Genomic DNA, 12395 nt, shown 5'->3' with positions numbered 1-12395 from the left:
TGACAGCTATACATCTGGATTTGATTGCAAGAGTTCTCATTAAGGCACTATTAAAAAACCAGACTAAACACATATGGGCTAAGTATTTTATATCCATGATGATTTACTCTTCCTGTTTTCCTTGAGACATGATACCTGTGAGCAGAAAGGTAAAGAAAAAAAATTTCACCTCACCCCACATCTTTTAGGGTTCTGACACCAAATTCAGTCATTCGAGATCACGTCCAGTGTATGCAAACACGTATGGGACACAATGTCAGGATAGTCCAGAAGCCTTTCACAGAACATGCAAAAGCAAATGAAAATAAAACATCTCTATGAAATAGCATCAGTTTCTCTTTTTTTTCTCTCTAAAAGCTGAGTTCTTACTGCCATTCCAACAGAACACAGCGTGTTAACTAACCTTGAGATTCTGGTGCCTGCTCAAAAACAGTTGCAGAGAAAATGAGAAAAAGAGAGAAAGGTCCGTGCTGAAATATAATTCTGAGTAACCAGACCATATGCTCTTTCAAAGGCAGACAACAGGACCTAGAGAGCAAGGATGATCCAATAGTTAGGGCATTAGCCTTGGGGGACCTGGGTTTATATCCTTTCTTTGCCACAGACTTCCTGGGACCTTAGACAAGTTATTTAGTCTCTCTTTGCCCTCTGTTTCCCATTTGTAGAACAGAGGTAATAGCACTTCCCTTTCTGGCTGTTGGATCTTGACCCATATGTCATACCCTTGCTCCCACAAATAAACTAACTGGCTCACTATCATCTTTCAGAGAAGAAGTTCAGATTACCACGAGGGAAGCTCAGAAACACTGAACAAAGTAATGTGCTATAGAAATGAATGGCTAAATTTGTTGTCAAACTTAGCTCCCACTTTCATTCTGTCAGATCTCCACGCCTCCCTCCTCTATTCCCAAACAATGTTAGTGGTCTTAAGCACTGGGATCTTTCATCCTGACTTTGCTGGGCTGTTTCAATTCTGCTTTGCCAGTTGAGTTGAAAACCTGAAGGACCTCTCAAGCACCCGATATAAAATGTACACAATACAGTTTTCATTGTTGGACTAGTCAGCAGACATCAAGTAGATTTAGGTTCACATAATCTGTATTCTGTAGATAGTGACAGGAGAAAAGCATCGCTCCAGACATTGTAGTTTTCACCTTTCCAGTGCTGCAGCATTCTCCAGCATAAATCAGAATAATTGTAAGTGAAGAAGCAGAGCAGTTGGAAGGAGAAAGAACCCAGATGGCAGCAGAAGTATAATTCATTTTTCATATAAGGGTGAAAGTGGAGAATGTTAAGAGATATTTTGTGAGTAATTCCTTGAGAGGCATAAATACTTTGAGTGAAAACTATGTATTTTAAAGCCTAATTGGAGTTAAGTATTCTTTAAAAGACAGCTTCTAGGAGGGCACACAGCTATATAACAAATTATCTAGTCAGACGGTTTAATTTACTGTAAATCAGTTCTAACTGAGCCAGAGTCTTTTGTCAGAAGGACTAAGCTTTCTGAGGTTTACAAGTGATGCCCCAGTAATCCGGGTGTATAGGAGAGATCTTATTGTCTGTGTAACAACACCAATCCCCCTGAAAGAACTTGCTTATTGAGTTCTTACTGTCATTCTAGTAGGCGTCAGCATGGTAACCACCCTGGATATTTTGGTGCCAGGTGGAAAACAGTTGTAAAGGAAATGAGAAAAAGAAAGGCATGGTGGGAGGGAGGGGAATGAGAGAGATAATTACATGTGGAAATGTAATAGAGTAATAGGATCTCATGCTCCTTCCAAGGCAGATAACAGGACCTAGAGAGCAAAGATTGTCAACTGATTAAGGCACCAGCCTAGGACTTGAGAGACCTGGGTTCTAATAATTTATCTGCCACAGACATCCTGTGACCTTGGACACAAGTCGCTTAGTCTCTCTGTGCCTCAGTTCCCCATCTGTAAAATAGAGGTCATAGCATTCCCTACCTCATGAGGATGTATTGAGGATCAATATATTACAGATTTTGAAACTTCACCAGCTCTGGTGATGAGGCTCATATAAGTATAATAGATAAGGGTTTCTGAGAATATAGTTAAATCTCAGCTATGGTAATGGGCAGAGCATGTACACATGGGGCTATATTTTGTCCCCATTTAAAGCATTGGGAATGGCTGAGAGTAGAATGTAGCCAAAGAAGTCCTCTCTTTTAAATTTTTTGGGGTCTTATTTAATTTGCTGCTACCAGGTGGTAAATATAACAGTATCCTCAGAGAATGAACATTTTCTATCACATAAATGTTGACGTTATCAAAAGCTACCTCAAGAACATAAACACATGATCCATATCCAAAAGTAGGCATGCCAATCTGTGGTGGACATAGAGAACATACATATTGTTGATTATACTCATTTAATGATGAGAGTATGCTGTGCATTCGATTTATTACTGTAACAACTTTAGCTGTAAATATATATTCATTGTGTGTGAAAAGGATAGAGGACAGTAGATCAGCTATTGGCTAATTTTTCCATGCTGTTAAATTTGTGCACGCACCCATTGTCCTCTCAACATCCACAATGGTAAGTGTAAGGCAGATAAATGTGTGTGCCTAAATGGCCATTTGCAAACACAGTTATGAAATAGGTGCATGAACAAATATGTTTGCAATTTCAGTGGTCATTTCTGAGAATTTGGCCCACATAACCAAATAGAAAGCAAATTGTAAATGGTTTCCTCATTAGAATACTTTACAATTAAAGTAGCTTAATACATCGGTGTTAATTTAAAATTACAAAGAAGGAAGGGCTAAACATATGTTGGTGCAATATTGGCAGTAAATATCAGTTCCCCACACTTGTATTTACAAGTGTGTTTTAGAAATATACAAATGATGAGTTGTTTTAGTTTGGAAGAAATTAATATAAGCCACATGCAATGCTATAGTTATCTGTATGACCCCTCTGCACAAATTAATTCAACTTGATTGAAGTACATTGATTTCTGTTGCTTGTATTTGTATCTAACTGGTTTCATAAACCCAGACTGTCAGCCCCAGAACATAGCACCAACCAGGATGAATTAGTATTTTTTTCCCTATAGGAAATCACTCACATCCAGAAAAGTCATCCAAGAACAAGAAAGCAGAAATAGAAACACACACCATCCTTCTTCCAAGAATACAACACATTTGTACACAGAGTCAAGAATTCATAGACAGAAATCATCAATGAACTCTGCAGCAATGTACTACAAATAACTGTCTGGATTTTAATGGCAACAATGGTGGCTGACAAAAGAGCCTACCAAAGACTTGACTTTATTAACGTTAAGAGGGAGGTTTTGGGAAATAGCTAAAAAAATGTAGAAGAATTGTGGAAAATAAAGTAGAATTGATGGAAACATTTTCTGTAATATGACACATAGGCAAACAGTAATCTGGACTCTTTTAGCATACAAAGTCTAGATTGTGGCTGGGACTAAATGAAGGAGATTAAAAAGAAGTAATAATGACTCCCTTACACCTCTATATGGACTACTTGACTTTGGGTTCAGGTGTGAAGGAGTAGGTGGAGCTATGTTGCCTCTTACTTTCTCCTTGGAGAAGGGGCAGGGAACAGTTGGTTGCCACAGTCACTGGTAACTTGTGTTAGCCAGTATATCCCTGGTGCTAGCAATTTATCACTAATATAAGCCAGCAGAAAACTACACATACCCCAAGGAGCAAAAAGGTAGGGAAGAATTTTTGGTTCAGAAATTGTAGCTTTCTCTTGCTCTCCTGTGTGGGCTTTTGGGCTCAGTTCCACAAAGGGACTTAGGCACATAGAAAATCACTGGAACAATATGGTATCTATAATGCCTGAATTAGGCACCTAGGTTCCCTATATAGTGAATAAGAATGAGATCCACAAAAGCCAGCTTGGTAGATGGAGAACCATTAAGCTAGCCAATGGGAGTTGCCCAGGACATGGTTATAGTCTAAGACCCATCTATCTCATAGAGTTAGGCATCTAAGTCCAGGTTGCAGGGAGATACCTATCTCTGCTTAAAATCCACAACTGGAAACTCTCCTGGAGTCAGAACATTTGGCACCTAATCAGTTTTTAGTGAAAGTGAATTAGAAGTATGCCTAACTCCACACAAAGCAGAAGGAGAAGGAGCAGGTGGTGGTGCTCACATTGAAGCTTTTAGCACAGTGGTTAAAGCACTCACCTGGAATGTGAGATTGACCCTGGGTCAATTCCCTCCTCTGCCTGATGGGGAGAAAAGTTTTGAACAGGGGTCTGCCACTTCTCAGGAGAGTGATCTAACCACTGGGAAAAAAGTTATTAGGTGGGATCCACCACTACCTGGAATGTAGCTCTAGAGGCGAGCACGCTCAGAGAAAACCTAATGGATTGAGCCCCTCAGGCAAGATAGGCTGGCAAACAACCATCTTCCTCAGTGGATTGTGCTGGGGTGTAGGTAGGAGATAGGCATTTACATCAAAAGTTTAAATGATAGGCACCTACATTGTTAGGTGGCAGCCGAGATGGGATTTGGGAATTGCAGTGATTCCTAAATATGGGACTTAGGTGCCTAAATTCATCTGTGGATCTGAAGCTTAGTCCCAGTTCCAGTCTACACTCAGAAGCTATGATGTCCTCTCTAGGACGGTGTAGCTAAGTACTGATGTGCCCTATGGGCTGTGTCCTTGTGACAAAATTTTGCCTCATCGCTTAACTCATCTGACTATACTTAATTTTTTTAATTGTTTATATACAAACGCTATAAATCAAATACTAAGATGGGTGAATTTGAGTGTCTCGTATTAAATGAGGATATTGATATAATAGGCATCACAGAAATTTGGTGGAATGAGAATAATCAGTGGGACACAGTAATAACAGGCTACAAAATATCTTGGAAGGACAGAATAGGTTGTATTGGTGGGGGAGTGGCTCTATATGTGAAACAAAGCTGAGATTCAAATGAAATAAAATCTTAAATGAACTGAACTGTGCCATGGAATCTCTATGGATAGAAATTCCATGCTTGAATAATAAGAATATGGCCGTAGGGATATACTACCGACCACCTGACCAGGATGGTGATACTGACGACTGCAAAATGCTTAGGGAGATTACAGAGGCTATACAAATGAAAAAAACTCAATAATAATGGGGGATTTCAACTATTCCCATATTGACTGGGTACATGTCATCTCAGGACAGGATGCAGAGATAAAGTTTCTTGGCACTGTAAACGATTGAGCAGCTTGTCCTGGAAACCACAAGAGGAGAGGCAATTCTTGATTAAGTGCTAAATGGATCACAGGATCTGATCCAACAGGTGAATATACTGAACCACTTGATAATAGTGACCATAACATAATAAAATTTAACATCTCTATGGGGAGGGATGGAGACACCAAAGCAGCCCACCATGGTGGAATTTAATTTCAGAAAGAGGAACTGCACATAAATGAGGGAGTCAGTTAAACAGAAATTAAAATGTAAAGTGCCAAAAGTGAAATCCCTGCAGGCTGCATAGAAATTTTTTAAAGACATCATAATAGAGGCTCAATTTAAATACATACCCCAATTAAAAAAACAGTAAGAAGACCAAAAATGTGCCACTGTAGCTAAATAACAAAGTAAAAGAAGCAGTTAGAGGCAAAAAGGCATCCTTTTAAAAGTCGAAGTTAAAGCCTATTGAGGAAATAGAAAGGAGCATAAACTCTGGAAAATGAAGTGTGAAAATATAATTAGGCAGGCCAAAAAAAATTTGAAGAACCACTAGCCAAAGACTCAAAAAGTAACAGCAAAAAAATGTTTAAGTACATCAGAAGCAGGAAGCCTGCTAAGCAACCAGTGGGGCCATTGGATGACCGAGATGTTAAAAAAGCACTCAAGGAAGACAAGGTTATTGTGGAGAAACTGAATGAATTCTTTGCACTGGTCTTCATGTCTGAGGATGTGAGGGAGATTCCCAAACCTGGGCCATTCTTTTTAGGTAACAAATCTGAGGAACTGTCCCAGATTGAGGTATCATTAGAGGAAGTTTTGGAACAAATTGATAAATTAAACAGTAATAAGTCACCAGGACCAGATTATATCGACCCAACAGTTCAGAAGGAATTCAAATGTGAAATTGCAGAATTACTAACTTTGGTAGGTAACCTATCATTTAAATCAGCCTCTGCACCAGATGACTGGAGGATAGCTAATGTGACACCAATTTTTTAAAAAGGCTCCAGAGGCGATCCCAGCAATTACTGGCTGGTCAGTACCAGTACCAAATTGGTTGAAACTATATGTGACATTCCCCTCCTGCAATCTGGACTGGTGTGTAGCTGTGTCATCCCAGTCCCTCACGCCTGGGCCACAGTTTACTCAGCTTTTCTGTGTGGACCACCCACACCTGGGTCAGCCCACACCTAGCCTTCTGCAAGCAACCTGGCCCAGTGAAGGAGCACTTCTGGCCAGCAGCTCATGGGATTGACCGCCAGCAAACACCCCCAGTCCCAGATGCAACCCCGGGAACTGCCATTTTACAGGATTCAGAGCTGTATGCTGCACCCTGCAAGCTTATTTACATTTGTCCACCAATTTATCAAAGAAATGGATATGCACCAGCTCTGTCACTCTAAGTGAAGTCTCTACACACACTCAATCCACATGCACTGTCTTAGATTGAACAAACAAATAGGTTTATTGACTACAGCAATATTTTAAGTAATCAAAAGTCAGATTAATATGAATCAAGAGATTAGATCTTAATTAATTAAAAGAATAGATCGCATCCTAAACTAAATTTAACACTTCTGTAGCCTTTCGATACTTAATGTTAGCTTACCCACTGGCTGGCTGAGATGGCCCCTGCAGCCAGGCTCCCTCCCCTCCCACCCCCATGGGCAGTTTCTCAGTGTCCTTGGTGTTGCATTGCAGATAGATTCCAAGGGAGAGCTCCAGAGATAAAGATGCCTCTCTCTTTTAACAAGTTTCCTTGACAACCCCTGGGGCCAGGTGATCGGTCATGATTGGCAATGGGCATGATTTCTCTCACTTGAGTCAAATGAGCCTCGCCTTATCAGGTGCTCAGGCCAGTCCATTGTTCCTGTATGCATATGTCTGTAAGGCATGAACTCTCAGTTTTGTGTTTGTTTGCATCTATTCAAGCCATGTCAGACACACATTTGGGGATATGACATAGCAGAGTTTCATATCTGAACATATGTATGTCATTGCAGGAAATGTATTACCGTAACAATAATGTTTAGTATGTTATAAGCATTCTAAAAACACCTTACATGACATACTTTTCATTAGACAATACACAGTTACACTGTAAGAGTGAACGTGAATGATATACAAATCACACCATAAGGGTGTACATGGGGTACTGCATGTCTTACTATAGTAATGAACTGCACTGTCAGACACATAGATGAATACAATTTGTTGGCGAAGAGTCAACATGGTTCTTGCAAGGGAAATCATGCTTCAGTAACCTAATAAATTCTTTGAGGGGGTCGAGAATCTGCGGACAAGGATGATCCAGTGCATATAGTGTACTTAGATTTTCAGAAAGCCTTTGAAAAGATCCCTCACCAAAGGCTCTTAAGCAAAGTAAGCAATCATGGGATAAGAGGGAAGGTCCTCTCCTGGATAAGGAACTGGTTTAAAGACAGGAAACAAAGGGTAGGAATAAACAGTCAGTTTTCAGACTGGGGAGAGGTAAATAGTGGTGTCCCCCAGGGATCTCTAATGGGACCACTACTGTTCAACATATTCATAAATGATCTGGAAAAAGGGGTAAACAGTGAGATGGCAAAATTTGCAGATGGTACAAAACTACTCAAGATAATTAAATCCAAAGCAGACTGTGAAAAGTTACAAAGGGATCTTCCAAATCTGGGCGACTGGGCAACAAAATGGCAGATGAAATTCCATGCTGATAAATGCAAAGTAATGCACATTGGAAAACATAATCCCAACTATACATATAAAATAATGGGGTCCAAGTTAGTTGTTACCACTCTAGAAAGGGATCTTGGAGTCACTGTGGGTAGTTTCTCTGAAAACAACCACTCAATGTGCAGCGGCAGTCAAAAAAAACTAACAGAATGTTGGGAATGATTAGGAAAGGGATAGATAATAGAAGAGAAAATATTGTATTGCCTCTTTATAAATCCATGGTACACCCACATCTTGAATACTGCATGCAGATCTGGTTGCCCCATCTCAAAAAATATATTGGAATTGGAAAGGGTACAAAAAAGGGCAACTAAAATGATTAGGGGTAGAAAAAAGCTTCCATATGAGGATAGATTAATAAGACTGGGACTTTTCAGCTTGGAAAGGAGACGACTAAGGTCTCTTTATAGAGATCTATAAAATCATGACTGCTGTGGAGAAACTAAATAAAGAAGTGTTATTTACTCCTTCTCATAACACAAAATCTAGGGGTCACCAAATGGAATGAATAGGCAGCAGGTTTAAAATGAACAAAAGGAAGTATTTCTTCACACCATGCACAGTTAACCTGTGGAACTCCTGGCCAAAGGATGTAGTGAAGGCCAAGACTATAATGGGGTTCAAAAAAGAACTAGATAAGTTCCTGGAAGATAGGTCCATCAATGGCTATTAGCCAGGGTAGGTATGGATTGCTATTTACCAGAGGCTGGGAATGGGTGATGAGATGGATCACTTGATGATTACCTGTTCTGTTCATTTCCTCTGAAGCACCTGGGATTGGCCACTGCCAAAAGACAGGATACTGGACTAAACGGACCATTGGTCTGACCCAGTATGGCCGTTCAGATGTTCTTATACACAGAATTACCAGTTACACTTATAGTTTTAATGCACATAAATGTTAAATTCCTCTCTGCCTAAGTTGCAAGTTTTTATCCAGTTTCTGCTACTATAAATGTAATTTTATATGAAAATGACATTTGGTATATGGTAGCAGTGCCCATATATAATCAGATGGCATTTTTTGTACTTTATAAAGTTAATATATGGTCTGAATTCTTATTTTACCAGATTTTGATTTTCTAAATAATTTCTCATAATCTATGCATGTGGTTTCATACCTGAAGCATGATCGTCCACGTTGTGGAGTATTGCTTTTTTCCAGTTGATAAAACTTGTTCTATTCAGAAGAGGCACTTTGATAATGCATTGGAGTGGGACTCAGGGAACCTGGTTTCTTTTCTGAGTCTATTACTAACCTCTTGTGTGGCCTTGAGCAAGTTGTTTTGTCTCACCATGCCTAATTTTTCCTATCTGTAAATGGAGATGATAAACTTATTTTCCTTTAAAAAGCCCTTTGAGATCTCTACGTGAAAAGCACTATATAAGAGCTCAGTATCAGAATTATGTTCAGAGTCACGACTAGCAACATTGAAACATTAAAAACAAACCCTCTCAGATTCTATGAAAATTTAGATCCTGCTTCATGAATCAGGTCCATTATTAATTATTGTTACTCTCTTCCCTGAATGGTTACATTTCACTATGAAGTTCTGATCATTAATTTGTTCCCTTTGTGGAGATGTGTATACCATGTGTGTGTGGGGAGGGAAGGCGGATTGTTCTTTCTACTATTATTGGATATACCAACTACAGTTACTCAAACCAATATGGGAATGAAGCTTCTGTTCACCAAGTAACCTTGTCAAATTTGTGTTAAATTGAGAAAGATGCACAAGAAAAACACAATCTGATGTGCACATAATAATATTCTGTTCAGAGATATCTAAAAAAAAAATGCTTCAGCATCTGCGCTGGCTGTTTTCAAAATGAGTGAATAAATAGAAATGTATTTTAATTTAGCTAACCTTTAAAATATCCTCTGCAGATCTCCACAGGCAGGTGGGGAGTTGCTGTTATGGCACCACATTTATTTTAGAAATACCAAATCTAATACTGTATGTTTGTAGTGATACTGAGGATTGGAAGTCACAATATCTTGACAATCTCTTTTTAAGTAATCAAGGATGTATTCATCCCTAAACCCCTTCATCTCTAGTCACTCTGAACCCCACAGATGCTGTGGAAGATTATAGATGTTAGGTCTCATTGGTCCAACTTTAGTAGGAGAAGAGTAGGAGTCATTTTATGCATTTTTTAAATGAGCAGAGAGCTTAATATTGCAATTTGGTCCTTCATACCGAAAATCTAGTTTGTAGACTTCCAATTGACTGCCATGGTCGTAATCCGGTCAGTAAGGTCTGTCTGAATGCATGCCATGCTCCGCTTTTGTTAAGTTTAAAAAATGTTGAGATTTTTTTTTTCTTTTTCTTTCTTTTTGGAGTATTTTTGCATGTACCAGGATCCAGTTTGGATCAATAGTTGCTTATGAATGGAGTATTTACTCCTTTCTGTGCCCCAGTTTTGGACAGAAGTTGGAAGGGTGAAATAATGTGAGAGAGTGTTTTCAGCTGATATTTCAGCTGATAGAACAAGGACTACCTAAAAACAACCTAACTAGAAAATACATTTTATCAGATTTTGTGACTAGAAGTTAGTGATAGGTACCTCCACAAAATCTCCACAGTACAGTTTGGACTAGGAGGAAGAAAGCGTTGTTTTCGACAATGTTTCACTGTTGGGTAGCTGCAGAGATCAATGCACTTGATTTTAGCTTGAACATTCATACCACGAAACTCGTTTAACATCATTAATAAGAACAGCCTGACATTAGCTCAAAAAGAAAAGCAATCACTTAAGCTCTTCCCATTTGGTTAGTTTTTCAGCACCAAATATTACCCTCCTGTGCAGATATTCATAGGGAGTAAGCTAGAAGGGCTAAGACAGTCTGAGGGTTACATTTATAGTGTTTCCTTCAAATTTTTCTCTCAAAGGGAAGGGTTTTGTGGGCCTCAAAGCAGGTAGTACTGTGTCTTCTGGATATCTGAAAGGAAAGGCACTCTAGTCTCCTCCATGCTTCCCCTCTGGCCCTTTCTTCCTGATGACAACATATTCCTTCTAAAAGGAACGGAGTTGCAAATGTTGAGCCTCAGTTAATGCTGTGCAAGCAACAATCCTTCAGGCACTGTTATCAGTGATATCTACCACCATGCCACAGATAATGGCACCTTCTTTTACTGCCCCTGAATACTTACATCCACAGAGGGGCTTCTGGATTATTAGAAAAGGGCTGGAGGACAAAGACCTCTACCTCTGTCAAAGGGTAGGGAGGTAGTTTGCAAGCCCTAAAGGTGGTGAATGGTAGTACAGCTTTGCTGCCAGAGGAATGGGAAGGTAAATACATCATGTGAAGGGCCTGGTATTCTGACAGATATCCCTATTCCATGGATTTGAAGGCAGATTTCCCCTAAAATTCCTAAATAAAGGAGATAGGCCTATTACAACCAAAACGCTCTCCCCGCTTAAAAAAATAGAGTTTAATTGAAAATGAAATTGTTCATGGGGAAAACATTGTGTCATTTTTAATGTTATTTTTCAATGGAAAATTACAAAACAAACTAAATGAAACTTTCATTTCAAATTGCATTTTTCTTTTCAGTTCAGTTTTTGAATACTGAAAAATTTTTGTTTTGTTTTGTTGGAAGGGTGAAATATTTAGGAATTTTTTTTTTCTTTTCACTTCCACTTTTACTTTTGGTAATGGTAATGGTAAAAAACTGAGCAAAAGTGTGTTGAGGTGATATTTTATTTCCCTTTTAACTTTTATGTCATTGAACAAAACTGGAAGGAAAAAAGTAAGTGGTGGTGGTGGTTGGGATTTTCTCATTTTTTACTTCTTTTAACTAGTAAAATGTAAAAAGTTAAAGTGCTTTTCTAAATTTTTAAACGTCAGAAAACCCAACCTTTTCCTACTGAAAAATGTGTCAGAAAATGCTACTTTCACTTTGAACCCAAAATTATACAAATCCAAAATCATTTTTTGTTTTTTAATAACTAAAGAAATTATGATTAATAGTTATTTGCTTGGATTAAATAAAATTACTCTTTTCCTCACTTATGTGTGACAAGAAGGCCAGGACCCAAGCCCCAGTGTAAAGTCATTGACATCTCCCATCTGAGGGAGAATGCTTCTGGTTAGTTGCTGTTTCAGCAGTGTGGAGCTTGATGGACTGAATGTGTTTTAATTTTTATAAATATCAAAAGTACTCACTTCACCCACTTGATTTTATCCTACCTGACTACATAGAGTTAAATCGAAGGTGGGTGTAAGGATGGAAAACAAAGAAGAAATAAAACAATGGCAAAGATAAGGTACACTACAGAGGATAACAGCGTCCTGGATGAAACAATGTGGTAGCTCTTTATTGGAGAATACCCCCTGCCTGGCTCCAGATAGTTTACAAAGTTTATTCTTCCCAGACCTAACACTGGGAATGTAGGGGATGCTAAACCATTAAATGACCCCAGATCTAGAAGAGGAAGGGAGTTGAATGAGTTGC

The sequence above is a fragment of the Emydura macquarii genome, unplaced genomic scaffold (genome assembly GCF_026122565.2).
Source record: "Emydura macquarii macquarii isolate MOO-44397 ecotype Brisbane River unplaced genomic scaffold, CSIRO-AGI_Emac_v2 contig_431, whole genome shotgun sequence".
NCBI classification, from domain to species: domain Eukaryota; kingdom Metazoa; phylum Chordata; order Testudines; family Chelidae; genus Emydura; species Emydura macquarii.
This window is presented reverse-complemented; position numbering follows the sequence as displayed.